We start from the raw sequence: 19,037 nt of genomic DNA on the forward strand, positions 1-19,037 counted from the left end.
GTACTCCGGGATCTCCAAGTTTCTTTGGTATTCCACCTATAAAAGTATAATTAGCAAGCATGATGGAAATTTCAGCTTCCGGTATCTTTCTTTTATTTGTAACAATATCTTTCATGTACTTAGCATAAGGATTCATTTTAAGCATATCAGTCAAACACATATGCAAAATGATAGGTCTAATCATTTCAGCAAAGCGTTCAAAATCCTCACCATCCTTTTTCTTGGATGGTTTAGGAGGAAAAGGCATGGGTTTCTGAACCCATGGTTCTCTTTCTTTACCATGCTTCCTAGCAACAAAGTCTCTCTTATCATAGCGTTAGTCTTTCATTGTGGGTTATCAAGATCAACAGCAGGTTCAATCTCTACATCATTGTCATTGCTAGGTTGAGCATCAACATGAACATCATCATTAACATTATCACTAGGTTCATGTTCATTACCAGATTGTGTTTCAGCATCAGAAATAGAAATATCATTGAGATTCTCAGGTGTGTCAATAACAGGTTCACTAGAAGCATGCAAAGTTCTATCATTTTTATTTTTCTTGTTCTTAGAAGAACTAGGTGCATCAATATTAGTTCTCTGAGAATGTTGCTCAATTCTCTTAGGGTGGCCCTCAGGATACAAAGGTTCCCGAGTCATTTTACCCCCTCTAGTCATAACTCTAACTACATTATCATTTTTCTTATTATTTAATTCATTGAGCAAATTATTCTGACCTTTAAGTACTTGTTCTACTTGAGTGGTAACCATATAAGCATGTTTACTAATAAGTTTAAGTTCACCTTTAACTCTAGACATATAATCACTCAAGTGTTAAATCATATAAGCATTACGTTTCAATTGTTTACCAACATAAGCATTGAAGTCTTCTTGACTAACTATAAAGTCATCAAACTCATCCAAGCATTGGCTAGCAAACTTAGTAGATGGGATTTCACATTTATCAAAGCTATAGAGAGAATTTACCTTTACTACCTGTGTCGGGTTATCAAGACCATGTATTTCTTCAATAGGTGGTAAATTCTTAACATATTCAGCTTTAATACCTTTTTCTTTCATAGATTTCTTTGCCTCTTGCATATCTTCGAAACTGAGAAATAGAATACCCCTTTTCTTCGGAGTTGGCTCAGGAGTTGGTTCAGGAAGTGTCCAATCATTTTCATTACTTAACATATTATTCAATAGCAATTCAGCTTGATCAACAGTTCTTTCCCTGAAAATACAACCAGCACAACTATCCAAATGGTCTCGGGAGGCATCAGTTAGTCCATTATAATAGATATCAAGTATTTCATTTTTCTTGAGAGGATGATCAGGAAAAGCATTAAGTAATTGGAGAAGCCTCCCCCAAGCTTGTGGTAGACTCTCTTCTTTAATTTGCACAAAATTATATATTTCCCTTAAGGCAGCTTGTTTCTTATGAGCGGGGAAATATTTAGCAGAGAAGTAATAAATCATATCCTAGGGACTATGCACACAACCAGGATCAAGAGAATTAAACCATGTTTTAGCTTCACCCTTTAATGAGAATGGAAACATCTTAAGGATAAAGTAATAGCAAGTTTTCTCATCATTAGTGAACAGGGTGGCTATATCATCTAATTTAGTAAGATGTGCCACAACAATTTCAGATTCATAGCCATAAAAAGGATCAGATTCAACCAAAGTAATTAACTCAGGATCGACAGAGAAATCATAATCCTTATCAGAAATAAAGATAGGTGAAGTAGCAAAAGCAGGGTCATGTTTCATTCTAGCATTCAAAGACTTTTCCTGAAGCTTAACTAATAATTTCTTAAGATCATATCTATCATTGTAAGCTAAGATGTCTCTAGCAGTTTCTTCATCCATAACATAATCCTCAGGCATAACATGCAATTCATATCTAGGGGGAGAATCTTCATCATCACTTTCATCAATATTATCAGTTTCAATAATTTCATTCTCTCTAACCCTAGCAAGTTGTTCATCAAGAAATTCACCTAGTGGCATAGTATTATCAAGCATAGAAGTAGTTTCATCATAAGTATCACGCAAAGCAGAGGTGGCATCATCAATAACATGCGACATATCAGAATGAATAGCAGGAGTAGGTGTCGCAAGTTTACTCAAAACAAAAGGTGAATCAAGTGCAGAGCTAGATGGCAGTTCCCTACCTCCCCTCGTAGTTGAGGGGAAAATCTTGGTTGTTTTATCTTTCAAGTTCTTCATAGTGATCAGCAGATATAAAACCCAAGTGACTCGAAGAATAGAGCTATGCTCCCCGGCAACGGCGCCAGAAAATAGTCTTGATAACCCACAAGTATAGGGGATCACAACACTTTTCGAGGGTAGAGTATTGAACCCAAATTCATTGATTTGACACAAGGGGAGCCAAAGAATATTCTCAAGTATTAGCGGCTGAGTTGTCAATTCAACCACACCTGGAAACTTAATATCTACAGCAAAGTATTTAGTAGCAAAGTAATGTGATAATAGCGGTAATGATAGCAAAAATAATAGTTTTGGTTTTATAGTGATTGTAACAGTAGCAACGGAAAAGTAAATAAGCGAAGAACAATATGTGAAAAGCTCGTAGGCAACAGATCAATGATGGATAATTATGTCGGATGCGATTCCTCATGCAATAGTTATAACATAGGGTGACACAGAACTAGCTCCAGTTCATCAATGTAATGTAGGCATGTATTCCGAATATAGTCATACGTGCTTATGGAAAAGAACTTGCATGATATCTTTTGTCTTACCCTCCCGTGGCAGCGGGGTCCTATTGGAAACTAAGGGATATTAAGGCCTCCTTTTAATAGATTACCGGACCAAAGCATTAACACTTAGTGAATACATGAACTCGTCAAACTACGGTCATCACCGGTACTTATCCCGATTATTGTCACTTCGGGGTTAACAGATCATAACACATAATAGGTGACTATAGACTTGCAAGATAGGATCAAGAACTCACATATATTCATGAAAACATAATAGGTTCAGATCTGAAATCATGGCACTCAGGCCCTAGTGACAAGCATTAAGCATAGCAAAGTCATAGCAACATCAATCTCAGAACATAATGGATACTAGGGATCAAACCCTAACAAAACTAACTCGATTACATGATAAATCTCATCCAACCCATCACCGTCCAGGAAGCCTACGATGGAATTACTCACCCACGGCGGTGAGCATCAAGAAGTTGGTGATGGAGGAAGGTTGATGATGACGATGGCGACAGATTCCCCTCTCCGGAGCCCCGAACGGACTCCAGATCAGCCCTCCCAAGAGAGATTAGGCTTGGTTGTGGCTTCCTATCGTAAAACACGATGAATCCTTCTCCCTGATTTTTTGTCCCCAAACGTGAATATGTGGAGTTGGATTTGAGGTCTGTGGAGCTCCAGGGGGGCGATGAGGCAGGGGGGGCGTGCCCAGGGGGGTATGCACGCCCCCACCCTCGTGGACAGGGTGTGGGCCCCCTGACGTCGATTCTTTCACCAATATTTTTATATATTCCAAAAACATTCTCCGTTGATTTTCAAGTCATTCCGAGAACTTTTGTTTCTGCACAAAAATAACACCATGGCAATTCTGCTGAAAACAACGTCAGTCCGGGTTAGTTCCATTCAAATCATGCAAGTTAGAGTCCAAAACAAGGGCAAAAGTTTTTGGAAAATGAGATATGTTGGAGACATATCACTTGTCCATTTGGAACCTATGCTTATAGACGTATGCCTTTTGGTTTATGTAATGCACCTGCTACCTTTTAAAGATGCATGATGGCTATATTCTCTAACTTTTGTGAAAAATTGTTGAGGTTTTCATGGATGACTTTTCTGTTTATGGGAAGTCTTTTGATGATTGTTTAAGCAACCTTGAGCGAGTTTTGTAGAGATGTGAACAAACAAATCTTGTATTGAATTGGGAGAAGTGCCACTTTATGGTTAATGAAGGCATTGTCTTGGGTCATAAAATTTCTGAAAGAGGTATTGAAGTGGACCAAGCTAAGGTTGATGCAGTTCAGAAAATGCCATGTCCAAGGGACGTCAAAGGTATTCATAGTTTCCTAGGTCATGCTGGTTTCTATAGGAGGTTTATTAAAGACTTCTCTAAAATTTCTAGGCCTTTCACTAGTCTTTTGCAAAAGGATGTTCCTTTTGTTTTTGATGATGATTGTTTGAAAGCCTTTGAAACACTCAAGAAAGCCTTAGTATCTACACTATTGTTCAACCACCTAATTGGAACTTGCCTTTTGAAATTATGTGTGATGCTAGTGATTATGTTGTTGGTGTTGTTCTAGGACAAATAGTTGATAAGAAATTGAATGTTATCCATTATGCTAGTAAAACTGTAGACAGTGCTCAAAGAAATTATGCTAGTACTGAAAAAGAATTCTTAGCGGTAGTGTTTTCTTGTGATAAATTTAGACCTTATATTATTGATTCCAAAGTAACTATTCACACAGACCATGCATGCTGCTATTAAATATCTTATGGAAAAGAAAGATGCTAAACCTAGACTTATTCGTTGGGTTCTCTTGTTACAAGAATTTGATTTACATATCATTGATAGAAAAGGAGCTAAGAACCCCATAGTTGATAATTTGTCTAGGCTTGAAAATGTGCTTGATGAACCACTTCCTATTGATGATAGTTTTCCTGATGAGCAGTTAGCTGCAATAAATGTTGCTAAGAGTACTCCTTGGTATGCTGACTATGCTAATTACATTATTGCTTAATATTTACCACCTAGCTTTACATACCAGCAAAAGAAAAAAATCTTCTATGATTTAAGACATTACTTTTGGGATGACCCACATCTTTATAAAGGAGTAGATGGTATTATTAGACGTTGTGTACCTGAGCATGGACAGGGACAAATCTTACGGAAATGTCACTCCAAGGCTTATGGAGGGCATCATGCTGGAGATAGAACTGCTCACAAGGTACTGCAATCGGGATTTTATTGGCCAACTCTCTTCAAGTATGCCCGTAAGTTTGTCTCATCTTGTGATGAATGTCAAAGAATAGGTAATATCGGTAAGCGTAAAGAAATGCCTACATATTATTCATTTGCTGTTGGGCCATTTGATGTTTGGGGATTTGATTACATGGGACCTTTTCCTTCCTCTAATGGGTATACACATATTTTGGTTACTGTTGATTATGTTACTGAATGGGTAGAAGCTATTCCAACTAGTAGTGCTGATCAGAACACCTCTATTAAAATGCTTACGGAAGTTATTTTCCCAAGGTTTGGAGTCCCTAGATAGTTAATGACTGGTGGTGGTTCACACTTTATTCATTGTGCTTTCCGTAAAATGCTTGCCAAGTATGATGTTAACCATAGAATTGCATCACCCTATTATCCTCAGTCTAGTGGTCAAGTTGAACTTAGCAGTAGAGAAATAAAATTAATTTCGCAAAAGACTGTTAATAGGTCCAGGAAGAATTGGTCTAAGAAATTAGATGATGCACTTTGGGCTTATAGAACAACATATAAAAATCCTATGGGTATGTCTCCTTATAAAATGGTTTATGGAAAAGCTTGTCATTTGCCTCTTGAGTTAGAAAATAAAGCATTTTGAGCAATCAAAGAACTCAATTATGATTTCAAACTTGCTGGTGAAAAGAGGTTATTTGATATAAGCTCATTAGATGAATGGAGAACCCAAGCATATGAAAATGCAAAGTTATTCAAAGAAAAATTTAAAAGATGGCATGACAAAAGATTCAAAAGCGTGAGTTTAAAGTTGGAGAATATGTTCTTTTGTACAACTCTCGTTTCAGATTTTTTGTAGGAAAGCTTCTCTCGGAATGGGAAGGCCCCTATGTCATCGAGAAGATTTACCGGTCTGGAGCCATCAAAATAAATAATTTTGAAGGCACTAACCCGATGGTTGTCAATGGGCAAAGAATAAAGCATTATATCTCAGGTACGCCTATTAATGTTGAAAGTAATACTATCCAAACTTTGACACCGGAAGAACACATAAAAGAGTCCTTTCGGAACACTCTAGAATCATGAAAATAAGATGGTGCGTGATATGGTAAGTAAACGGACTCCGAAAAATCTGCAATTTTTTATCAGTTTTGGAATATTTTAAAATTTTGGAAATAAAGAAACTTCCAGGAAGCATACCGTAGTGGGCACAAGACACCAGGGCGCCTGGCGCGCCCAGGTGGGTTGTGCCCACCTGGGACAGCTCCCGTAATGCATTTTTCTACCACCTGTTGATCACCGTATCATGGAGAAATCCTCTGTTCTCTTTTTCCTTGTTGTTTTCTGTCAGATTCCATCTACCATGGCCTCTTCAAGCTCCTCCAAGGACAAGATCTCTCCTTCATCACCACCATCATCTCCTTCACCACCAAAAGGAGAATTGAATATCGGGTATGGGCACTCCCCTTGGCTTCCGCCAAGCTTGGGGGAGGTGCCCAGGTATCGTATCATCCCACTATATTTTTGCTTTCATTTATCTTAGTTCAATATTTTGCTTTCAAATGAAATAAATTTTAGTTCAATCCTTTCTTCTTTTGAGAGTTTGCTTAGTGATCTACCCTTGTAATCGTGTGCAAGTTATATAATGAAGTTAGTTTTAATTTTTGCTTTCTTTACTTTCATGTTGCAAATGAAGAAAAGAATTAAGGAATAAATAAAAAGAGAAAGGAAATAAATGAAGAAAGGAAATAAATAATGAAAAGATTATATACTAATCCTATGGTAGGTGATGGCACCACATAAGGAAAAGTATAGGTAGAAAATTTTATTAGAAATTGACAAACATAGCATTAGTCAATGATGCAACTCATGAAAGAATTAATAAGGGAAGAGAAGATTCACATATAGATATACTATCCTAGAAATCTTTTGTGATTGTGAGCCCTCATCAAAATATTATATGCAAAAATTGTTGACGTTGGACAAGGAAGACAACTTAATGGTTTATGTTTGTTTATATTCACATAGAAGTCATATTGTCATAGATCCTTTAACATGTGATGCTTTCCCCTATCTTTGCTAGCCAAAAATTCTGTACTAAGTAGAGATACTAGTTGTGCATCCAAAAACCCTTAAACCCAAACCTTTTTCAAGAGCCCACCATACCTACCAAGGGATTGAGCAAGATCCCTCAAGTAAGTTGTCATCGGTGCAAAAAGGCAATAAAAATTGCTTCTCAAAGTGTGAGATAATTTAGTGTAAGAGAAAATTGAGCGTTGTACGAACTTGGATGACAAAGGATAAAAGCGATAGAGTGCATAATAAAGGTTGTCATCTTAAGGGGCAATACAACGTGTTGTTCTCTTGCACTAAGGGATTAAGCATACAAACAAATAAGCGCATGGCAACCTCTGCTTCCCTCTGCGAAGGGCCTATCTTTTACTTTTATGCAAAGAGTCAAAGTTTTCCCTCTATTCCTTTTATTTTTCTCTTTTGGCAAGCATCATGTGGTGAGGAAAGATCTAGGCACATATGTCCAGTTGAATATATATAGCATGAGTTATTGTTGTTGACATCACCCTTGAGGTGAGTATGTTGGGAGGCAAAATAATAAGCCCCTATCTTTCTATGTGTCCGGTTGAAATGTTTTGCTCATGGGTACAAGGTGAGTGTTAGCAATCATAGAAGACTATATGATGGTTGAGTATGTGTACTTGTCTAAAGGCTCCGACACGTGACCCTACCTGAAAAGATGATGAATTGTAGTTGCAAAGTTGACTGGGAACATAGTTTGTTGGTTCCTAATAGAGTTTTTGCTTTATACTTCGATTATATGATGAACTCTTACTTATTCATAGGAAGTGTATGATGCAAGTTCTATGATAAAAGTCCTATGTTTAATTTTGTTTCTGTTACAATAATCAACATGATCCTTCTATGTCCGTATTTTGCTTTTATCGACACCTCTCTCTCAAAGCATGTGGACATGCATGTTTTTCGATTTCGGTTTTCGCTTGATAAGCGAGGTCTAAGCTTGGGGGAGTTGATACGTCCATTTTGCATCATGCTTTCTTACTGTTATTTATAATGTTTTTGTCCATAATAATTCTTTTTGGAGTAATTCTAATGCCTTTTCTCTTATAATTAGCAAGGAACACACTAAGGGGGAGAATTCTGGCAGCTGGAAATCCGGACCTGGAAAAGCTACGTCAGGCCACCTATTCTACACAACTCCAAATCAGCTAAAACTTTACGGAGATTTTTTATGGATTATTTGAGAAATACTGGAGCCAGTAAACACTAGAGGGGGGCCACCAGGTGGGCACAACCCACCTGGGTGCGCCAGGCCCCCCAGGCGCGCCCTGGTGGGTTGTGGCCTCCTCGGCCCACCTCAAGTGCCCATCTTCTGGTATATAAGTCATTTTGACCTACAAAAAATAAGGGGAGGACTTTCGGGACGAAGCGCCACCGCCTCGAGGCAGAACTTCTGCAGGAGCACTTTTGCCCTCCGGCGGAGCGATTCTGTCGGGGGAACTTCCCTCCCGAAGGGGGAAATCATCGTCATCATCATCACCAACAACTCTCCCATCTTGGGGAGGGCAATATCCATCAACATCTTCACCAGCACCATCTCATCTCAAACCCTAGTTCATCTCTTGTATGCAATATTGTTACCAGAACTATAGATTGTTGCTAGGGGGTGACTAGTAGTGTTGATTACATCTTGTAGTTGATTACTATATGGTTTATTTGGTGGAAGATTATATGTTCAGATCCAATATGCTATTTAATACCCCTCTGATCTTGAGCATGATTATTATTTGTGAGTAGTTACTTTTGTTCTTGAGGTCACGGGAGAAATCATGTTGTAAGTAATCATGTGAATTTGATATGTGTTCGATATTTTGATAGTATGTATGTTGTGATTCCCTTAGTGGTGTCATGTGAACGTTGACTAAATGACACTCCACATATTTGGGCCCAAGGGAATGCATTGTGGAGTAGTAAATAGATGGCGGGTTGCGAGAGTGACAAAACACTAGTAGAAAAAGTCCCATTTGTCCCGGTTCATAAGGCCCATTTGTCCCGGTTGGGGAACCGGGACTAAAGGGTCGGTACTAAAGCCCATAACCTTTAGCCCTGGTTCGCCCACGAACCGGGACAAACGGGGCTCCACGTGGCTGCTGCAGCTTGACCAGACAGGGGGGCCTTTGGTCTCGGTTGGTAGCACCAACTGGGACCAAAAAGCGTCTACACATCAACAGTTGAGGGCTGGGGTTTTTGTTTTTTTGTTTTTGGAGGGGGGGGGGTTGGGTGTTTTGTAGGGTTAATTTATGGGTTTCATATATTGTGTTAGCTAGCTAATAGAGAGAAGTGTCCTCTCTTATCTCCGTGCTTGGTCGACGCTATGTACTATACGTATAGAGAGGACTCGACACGCTAGTTAGTAAACAAATGAAGGTAACCATTAAGTACACAAGATCGTCATGAACATATACAAAGAGAAGTGATCAACCTCTCTTTCACCGAGAGATTGGTCGAACAACAAGTTTTCATACATCTATCCGACGCTACTAGCTACATATATACAATATAAGATCTCTTACAATCCCTAGCATCTGATGTCAAGTTCCACATGGTATTCTCCGTTTTTATCTATTACGTGGTCAAGAAAGAATCCCGCCAATTCCTCTTGAATTGCTTTTATGCGATCTTGTGGTAGGAGTTCATCCCGCAGCTGCCAAAGCTAATTTGAAGAAGGAGGTCAATACATATATATGAATGAAACTCAACACAAATGATGGTAATAAAATAAAATTGTGAATATTATTGCTTACGCACTTCATAATCTTCTTTAGAGTAGCCCCGCTTAGAGGTCGTCGTGTTGTAGATGTACTCGCAAATATAGTATCCACAAAAATTATTCCCGCCTTCCTGCCACAACTACTTTACGAGAAATAGAGGTCAATCAAACTGATAATCAAGCATTATAAATGGTATTGATGAAACTAGCTAGAATCAATGGGAGATGCGCAGAACTAGCTAATAGTACTTACTTTTGGGTGTGTAAATCACAGCTTCCCCGGCAGTCCCAGAGCTTCTACGGTGAACACTTTCCAAACCCTGTGAGACAAAGAAAATAATTACTACTTGATATCAGGAAATGAACAAAGTTGCCAATATGGTGCGATAATGATTGATTGAACTTACTTCTTGAGCATTTTAGTCATGGCTGCATACTCCTTGAGATCTTTTCATCTTGAGTCTAAGACGGTTACTAGTCCCTGCTCAAGCTTAATCTCTAGGAGAATAAAGTGGAAGCTATGCACACATGCATTACTCATCAATTACATTACTATAACCTAGAGTAATAAGGGAAACCGAATATGCACAAGACAGTAACACTCACTTGAAGTTGTAAGGAAAGAGTATTTTATCTTTGTTTAGATTTTGAAGCAACGATTTTAGCAAGTTGGCCTTGGCTTCTTTGGCATCATGTTTAACCGTCCATTCATCTATGAGATTTGCGTTAATGAACCCAATATCATAGATTTGTCTTTTCTTGCATTTGACGATCTTCAATCTGCATAATGTAGTGAGGATAATTATATATACATGCAATGAAAGAGCTGAGCTATATATAGAGACTTAATTACAGAAGTAGTACTTACAGACAGTAGCAAGTGATGGTTATTTTATCGAGGGCCTTTTAATTGAAAAACTGGAAGAACTTCTCAAATGGAACAGACAACAGATCAATTCCAACGAGGCCGTGCTCCTCTTTAACTCTCATCGTCAAAATATCCTTCCCAGACTTGAAGGTGTCCATGTACCACTTATGGAATCTTCGCATCATCATTGTTAGAGGAGTATCACCAGGTTTGACGAGAGGCTTCCCGTACCGGTATTTGTGTTCGTCCACCTCCATTGTATCAAAATGTGCAGAGTCGGGCAGGTAATCACTAGGATTGCTACCGGGTAGCATCCTGGGCAGATTTGCAACGATATCGCTAGACACCTTCAGCGGGGGGCACGATTGGTTCGCCTGTTCGGCGAGCTGGGGATTTTTGCCCACTTGTTCGTTGTTGTAAGCTTTTGTCACTTGAAGTAGTTCCAGACTGATGCGCTTCTTGCGCTGCCTTTCTAAGAGCCCGGACATGGTTTTCATCCGGCATAGGCAGTGCTGGTCGCTTCAGGGCATCCAAAGTGCGCTTCAATTTCACCGGATCTATATTCTCCTCCGGAGGTGGATGTTTCTTAGCTCTTTGCTTTTCAAAGAAGTCCATCACTTGGGCTTTACATATATCCGTGTTTTCCTCCACGGTCCTCTCGTATGGTAACTTCTCTAGAGGCTTGAGATATGGACCGAATTTGTATTGCCTCCCGCCTTTGGCTGTACTGCTAGACGCCGGAGCGGCCGGAGCGGCTGGGGCTGTCTTCCTTTGTTGCTTATGAGGCAGAGAAGGAGGCGGAGTGCTACGACGCGCCGGAGTAGCGGCGACTATCTTCCAATTTTGCTGATGAGGCGGAGGAGGAGGCGGGTTGCTCGGACATGCCAGCGTAGGCGGAGAAGGAGGCGGAGAGCCACCATGCACCGAAGAAGGAGGCGGAGTGCCCTGATCACTCGCCGGAGGAGGAGGCGGAGGAGGAGGCAGAGTGCCCTGACTCGCCGGAGGAGGAGGAGGAGGCGGAGGCGTCCAGTTCGGAAGGTTGATGAGCTCCTTCCGCCATAGACATGGAGTCTTCAGAGCAAGACCCAGCCGAGTCTCCCCTTCACCGGTAGGGTGGTCCAGCTCGAGTTCCTCAAATCCCTCCGTTATTTCATCAACCATCACAACGGCATAGCCTTGTGGAATCGGCCGGCAGTGAAAAGTTGCGCCGGGTTCAGGAGGTGCAATAGAGCCGACAGCCGCTTGACTTTGAGGTGCTGTCATTGCGTCATAAGGTGACAATCTTGAGCCTCCGTGATAGCATCCACGGGGTAGCTAGGAGCCGTGAAGTCAGGTTCCTAAAGCAGCTCGGTGGAAGCCACGCTGCTTCTCCGCTGAGTGGGTGGGGTAGCTTCGGCAGGTCGCTGGCTGTCCTTTTCCTCTAGCGCTTGTACCCTTGCATGCAGCTTCTGCAGTTCGGTCTGCTCCACTTTCCTCCTCCTCTCCTAGGTTTTGTAACCGCCTGCGCCAGGACACCCAACCTTCCACGAAACGGAGCCTGGCATGCCTCGTGACCGTCCAGGGTGCTCAGGATTCCCAAGGCCCTGTGTGAGCTTGTTGTTCTCCCTGTAGGGAACGAACGTCCGTTGTTGCGCTGCGGCGATATACTCCTGAAGCTACATGACGGGTAATTCCAGTTGCTGGTTCGTCCAAACGCACTTCCCTGTTTCATGGTCCAACATTCTCCCAACCCCGAAGAACCAAGTCCTTGAACTTTCTGGCTAGTGCAATGTCTGTGGTTTGACCCCTTTATCAAAGCAGGTCTTTCTCAGCCTTGTCCCACAACGGCCGGGCTTTGAGGTAGCTACCTGACCCGATGCGATGGTGAAGCTCCGTCTTTGCAACATTTTTCTTGTTTGTCGCTGACATCTTCTTACTCTTCTCCAATGTCTTGTGGGCCACAAATGCGTCCCAGTGATCTCTTATCTTCTCAAATCGGCCGGTGATTTTTGGAGTCTTGTCTTCGTCGACAAACGTTGTTTTCAACTCATTCGTCCACCTCCTGAATAGATCTGCCATCTTCTTAAGAGCATGAGCCTTGACCAATGGCTCTATAACTGGCTTGTCCGGATCCTCCTCTAGCGGTAGGGTGAAATTTGCCTTCAGCGCGGTCCAAAGATCATCTTTCTGCCTATTGTTAACATAAGACACCTGAGGGTCTTCGTTCTTAGGATTATACCATTGGTGGATGCTGATCGGGATCATGTCCCTAACAAGAACCCCGCACTGAGCAGAAAATGCTTCCTTGGTCCGGATGGGTTCAATCGGTTGGCTATCGCCCGCGATTTCTGTGATCGTAAACCTTTCATCCTGGTGCAACTTTTTCTTCGGGCCTCGTCTCGTTACCGAAGTTTGGCTCAATCCTGAGGGCTAGAAAAGAAGAAAGAAGAGAGTTAATATGTGTACATACCAAAACAATGAATGCATCAATTAGCTTGTCAGCACAGGCTTAATTAATATATATACCTGGCCAGACTCCGTTCGGTCACTGGAGCCGTCATCACGGTCTCGTTCTTCCATCGGCATTCGGTCACCGAAGCCATCATAATCATGTCCTTCCTCCTCCATTGTTCGATCACCAGAGCCTGCTTCACCCTCTCCTTCCAGACCATCGGTGTCATTGAGATAGTATAAGACAACACCTTCATCGAGGATTATGTCCCCCAACACCTGTTCTGCTTCCAAGTCTCGGTGCTCCATAGTTTCTGCAAATATTACAACATGGCAATTAATATAGCAACCTGACAGATGGATATATTAGTGGCAAACATAGACCTAGCTAGATAATCACAACAAGGAATCATATTAGTGGCCTCGACACTTCTATGGTTTGGGGTGGCCTCGACAACGCTTCTAGGGTTTGGGGTGGCCTCGACGACAACACTCTTTTAACTTTGTAAATTTGGGTGGCCTCGGCAGTGTTTCTAGGGTTTGGGCCGGACCGGCAAGGGATTTAACAAAATGGCACCATTCTGGATGTGCAGAAAATGGTGCATATTTTTCCTGATCTCATCTACCCTTCTATATGTCATGTTGTCTAGTGTGAAAGAATTCAAGAAAACCATGACTTCATCATTAGCCGGGAATGACAGGCGGATAATTGTACGAAGCTCTTCAAAGTTGTTTTGGAACAGAGTTCCCGATAGAATAATTCGCTTTTTGGTACAAAGTTCAGCAAGAGCCTTCCGAATATCGCTATTTGGAAGGCCTTTGCTGAAACTCGTACCAAAAGGCGAATTATTCTACCAGTAACTCCGTTCCAGAACAACTTTGAAGAGCTTCGTAGCATCATACGCCTATTACTTCCAGCTAATGATGAAGCCTTGGATTTCTGTCAGGACCCCGATCCTAAGTCACATCGATCTAGCATGTAACACATCATATCACTTTGCGGCCTCACGCACGGTATTCCCACGGGTGCCACCTTACCTGGCCCGGGACCATTTGCGCCTTTTGGCTCATGTATATGATAGTTTCGCTAGCATCCATGTGACAGAGAACCCAGGCCGACATGACTAGTCATAAACCCAAAGTGGCACTAACTTACAGGGACAGGCATACATGACCCAGAAAGGAACGTGTCAGTCATCAGCGAATGAATCTGGGCTGTAGCAGCTGGGCTAACAGGACTCCGGAGAATCCGAGATGTAGTAGGCTCACAGAACTCCGGTAGACACCGCGTGACATTTCCATGAAGGGACAAACACAAGAACGAAGAAGGACACAAGCCGGCTAGCCTAAGTGTTCTGGAGCAGTAGCAAGTTACCATGGCTCAGTGGAAGCACTAGGAGACATTTCCCAGTAAGGGAGGCTACAAAGGATAAACAACTAGGTTGTCAGATCCCACACATACCAAGCATTTCAAATCATGCACACAATATGCTCGATATGTGCAAATACAACATGGCATCACAACAAAACTCTACAACTCAAAGTATTTATTCATTAGGCTCCAAAGAGCCAGATATTACAAACATGGGTCTGATGACCCAGCATTCAAGTCATACAAGCAAAAAGCACATGCGAAAGCTTAACTTGTCTAAGTAGAGACAACTACAAATGGAAAATACTAAGAAGCCTAACTATCTACAAGACCCTGCCGAGGGCAGAAGATCGTAGCTGAGGTAACAAGCTAAATGTTGAAGTCCATGAGGAACTACTAGCGAGACTGAAGTCTCTCTGCAAAAACATAAATTAAGCAAACGTGTGTACAAATGTACACATGAAGACTTACATCAGAGCTAACTCAATATGCATCGGTATCAAGAAAGGAGGTGGTGGAGTTTAACTACAGCAAGCCAGCTTTGACTCGGTGGCTATCCTAAACTACGACTGCAAGTAACTGTTTTGAGGTGGCGCACACAAGTCCACATATTCACCATATCAATACACCACTATGGATCTTCTCCCGTCTTCCTATGAGAATGCCATCCATAGCACTCACGTTTATCTTGCGCATTATAGCGTATCCACTTTCACTTGTCTATGAACAGTACAGGCAACCCAGAAAACCTTTACCGCGGACACGGCTATTCGAATAGAAGATGTTAACCCTGCAGGGGTGTACTTCTTCACACACGCTCTCGCCACTTACTACCATGTACACATTGTGTATCTCGGCAACCTTCAAGCGGAAGCCTGGCGAGGGAGTCGGCCACGACCTGACTAACCACACAAGTCTCTAGTCTAGGTTTATTGCCTATTCGGGTTCCATCCGCAAGGAGATCCGGCCGGGGAGTCATTCACAGCCCCAAATGATGAGAGCAGGGTTCCCGAGGCAACAAACGGGCGTCTCGGTTCACGGTGCCTCGTGTCTCTACCGCATCATAGCCCACTCCTAGGGTCAGCGCTACACATGGCCCCCAACACATATCCTACAAACACCAAAAACTAGTTGCAACTCCTGGACAAAGAACAAGGGCGGTTAATAAGTCGAGAGAGTCCATTAATGATCCCAATGTGTGGTAGTAGCTGTTAATGGATCACAAACACAAAACTCTGTTCCTGAGGACGATTTCAATGAGACAACCCACCATGTACTCCTACATGGCCTCTCACCGCTACCTTTACCAAATCATGTTCACACACTTAGCTCTCAACAGTCGGACATGTTCACAACTTTCCAATTCATCCCCGATGAATCAGACCTGACACAACTCTAAGCAATAGCAGACATGACAAACAAGCATGAATGAGTAGGCACATCAGGGCTCAAACAACTCCTACTCATGCTAGTGGGTTTCATCTATTTTACTGTGGCAATGACAGGTCATGCAGAGGAAAGGGGTTCAACTACCGCAACATTTAACAATTGAATCGTTGTTGTCCTAATGCAGTAAAAGAGAGCAGGAGCGAGAGAGTGGGATTGTATCGGAATGAACAAGGGGGTTCTGCTTGCCTGGCACTTCTGAAGATAGTATAATTCTTCATCATTGTCATCAATCTCATCGTCGGAACCACGTCTACTGAGAGGAGACAAATACCGGCCACAGATAAGGAACACAATCAATGCAATGCAACAATATGATGCATGATCATGACATGGCAACATGCTGGTGTTTGGGCTAATGCAACTAGCAACCATTTAAATGAAGTCCATATGAACCAAGGGTTCATATGCAAACTCCATATTTAGCATTTAAAATGCCATTATCATGTTTTCACTCATACAGTGGGCATAAGTTGGTTGAATGCTACCTGTTGAGCATTGCGTTGGTTTTCCCTTGAAGAGGAAAGGGTGATGTAGTAGAGCAGCATAAGTATTTGAAGGAAATATGCCCTAGAGGCAATAATAAAGTTATTATTTATTTCCTTATATCATGATAAATGTTTATTATTCATGCTAGAATTGTATTAACCGGAAACATGATACATGTGTGAATACATAGACAAATAGAGCGTCACTAGTATGCCTCTACTTGACTAGCTCGTTAATCAAAGATGGTTATGTTTCCTAGCCATAGACAAAGAGTTGTCATTTGATTAACGGGATCACATCATTAGGAGAATAATGTGATTGACTTGACCCATTCCGTTAGCTTAGAACTTGATCGTTTAGTTTGTCGCTATTGCTTTCTTCATGAGTTATACATGTTCCTATGACTATGAGATTATGCAACTCCCATTTACTAGAGGAACACTTTGTATGCTACCAAATGTCACAACGTAACTAGGTGATTATAAAGGTGCTCTACAGGTGTCTCGGAAGGTACTTGTTGGGTTGGCGTATTTCAAGATTAGGATTTGTCACTCCGATTGTCGGAGAAGTATCACTGGGCCCACTCAGTAATACACATCACTTAAGCCTTGCAAGCATTGCAACTAATGAGTTAGTTGCGGGATGATGTGTTACAGAACGAGTAAAGAGACTTGCCGGTAACGAGTTTGAACTAGGTATTGAGATACCGACGATTGAACTAGGCAAGTAACATACCGATGAAAAAAGGAACAACGTATGTTGTTATGCGGTTTGACGGATAAAGATCTTCGTAGAATATGTAGGAGCCAATATGAGTATCTAGGTTCCTCTATTGGTTATTGACTGGAGACATGTCTCGGTCATGTCTACATAGTTCTCGAACCCGTAGGGTCCGCACGCTTAAAGTTCGATGACGGTTATATTATGAGTTTATGGTTTTTGATGTACCGAAGGTAGTTTGGAGTCTCAGATGTGATCACGAACATCACGAGGAGTCTCGAAATGTTCGATACATAAAGATCGATATATTGGACGACTATATTTGGATACTGGAATGGTTCCGGGTGAGATCGGGATAATACCAGAGCACCGGGAGGTTATCGGAACCCCCCGGGAGGTATATGGGCCTTAATGGACTTTAGTGGAAAGGAGCAAGGGAGGGGGCGCAACCCCAAGCCTAATCTGAATTGGGAGGGGGGACTGGCCCCCCTTTCCTTCCTCCCTCCTTCCTCTTCCTTCCCTCTCTCTCTACAAATAGGAAAAGGAGGAGTCCTACTCCCGGTGGGAGTAGGACTCCCCCCTTGGGCGCGCCTCCTCCCCTTGGCCGGCCCTATCCTCCCCTCCTTTATATACGGAGGAGAGGGGCACCCCATAGACACAACAATTGATCTCTTGGATCTTTTAGCCGTGTGCGGTGCCCCTCTCCACCATAGTCCACCTCGATAATATTGTATCGGTGCTTAGGCGAAGCCCTGCGATAGTAGAACATCAACATCGTCGCCATGCCGTCATGCTGACGGAACTCTCCCTCCAAGCTCGGCTGGATCGGAGTTCGAGGGACGTCATCAAGTTGAACGTGTGCGGAACTCGAAGGTGCCGTGCGTTCGGTACTTGATCGGTTGGATCATGAAGACGTACGACTACATCAACCACGTTGTGCTAATGCTTCCGCTTTCTGTCTACGAGGGTACATGGACACACTCTCCCCTCTCGTTGCTATGCATCACCATGATCTTGCGTGTGCGTAGGAATTTTTCTGAAATTACTACGTTCCCCAAAAGTGGCATCTGAGCCAGGTTATATGCGTTGATGTTATATGCACGAGTAGAACACTAGTGAGTTGTGGGCGATACAAGTCATACTGCTTACCAGCATGCCATACTTTGGTTCGGCGGTATTGTTGGATGAAGCGGCCCGGACCGACATTACGCGTACGCTTACGCGAGACTAGTTCTACCGACGTGCTTTGCACACAGGTGGCTGGCGGGTGTCAGTTTCTCCAACTTTAGTTGAACCGAGTGTGGCTACGCCTGATCCTTGAGAATGATAAAAAACACTAACTTGACGAACTACTCGTTGTGGTTTTGATGCATAGGTAAGAACGGTTCTTGCTCAGCCCGTAGCAGCCACGTAAAACTTGCAACAACAAAGTAGAGGATGTCTAACTTGTTTTTGGAGGGCATGTTGTGATGTGATATGGTCAAGACATGATGCTATATTTTATTGTATGAGATGATCATGTTTTGTAACCGAGTTATCGGCAACTGGCAGGAGCCAAATGGTTGTCGCTTTATTGTATGCAATGCAATCGCCCTGTAATTGCTTTACTTTATCACTAAGCGGTAGCGATAGTCGTAGAAGCAATAGTTGGCGAGACGACAATGATGCTATAATGGAGATCAAGGTGTCGCGCTGGTGACGATGGTGATCATAACGGTGCTTCGGAGATGGAGATCACAAGAACAAGATGATGATGGCCATATCATATCACTTATATTGATTGCATGTGATGTTTATCTTTTATGCATCTTATTTTGCTTTGATTGATGATAGCATTATAAGATGATATCTCACTAAATTTCAAGATAAAATTGTTCTCCCTGAGTATGCCTCGGAACACTGAGACCGAAAGGTCGAGCGTGAATCATATAGTAGATATGATCAACATAGTGATGTTCACCATTGAAAACTAC

The sequence above is a fragment of the Triticum aestivum genome, chromosome 6A (assembly GCF_018294505.1).
Source record: "Triticum aestivum cultivar Chinese Spring chromosome 6A, IWGSC CS RefSeq v2.1, whole genome shotgun sequence".
In the NCBI taxonomy this organism is placed as follows: Eukaryota; Viridiplantae; Streptophyta; class Magnoliopsida; order Poales; family Poaceae; genus Triticum; species Triticum aestivum.